Genomic DNA, 384 nt, shown 5'->3' on the forward strand with positions numbered 1-384 from the left:
ATATCCTATAACCTTTTCACTTTTATTTTGCCTCTGTCCCAAATTTTTTGGAATGTGTTGCAGCCATAAAAAAAAAAAAATCTGTTCATACTTACAAAATACATTTACGTTGGTCAGTGAAAACTTTGGAAATCTTTTCTTTGTACTTTTGTCAATAAAAAAAAAATTTAAAGAGAATGAACAAATCACATATTCTTGATTTTATTGCATTGCCAAATTTCACGTGAGAAGTGTCAAACAAATCAAAAATCACATTTCGCAATGCAAAATTGCAAAGAATTTAGGTCTTTCACCAACTACCACCTTCAGTGATCACTGCCAGTGCTTTAAAGGGTTAGTTCACCCAAAGATGAAAATTCTGTCATTAATTACTCACCCTCATGT

The sequence above is a fragment of the Sinocyclocheilus rhinocerous genome, unplaced genomic scaffold (assembly GCF_001515625.1).
Source record: "Sinocyclocheilus rhinocerous isolate Xijiao unplaced genomic scaffold, SAMN03320098_v1.1 scaffold2240, whole genome shotgun sequence".
NCBI classification, from domain to species: domain Eukaryota; kingdom Metazoa; phylum Chordata; class Actinopteri; order Cypriniformes; family Cyprinidae; genus Sinocyclocheilus; species Sinocyclocheilus rhinocerous.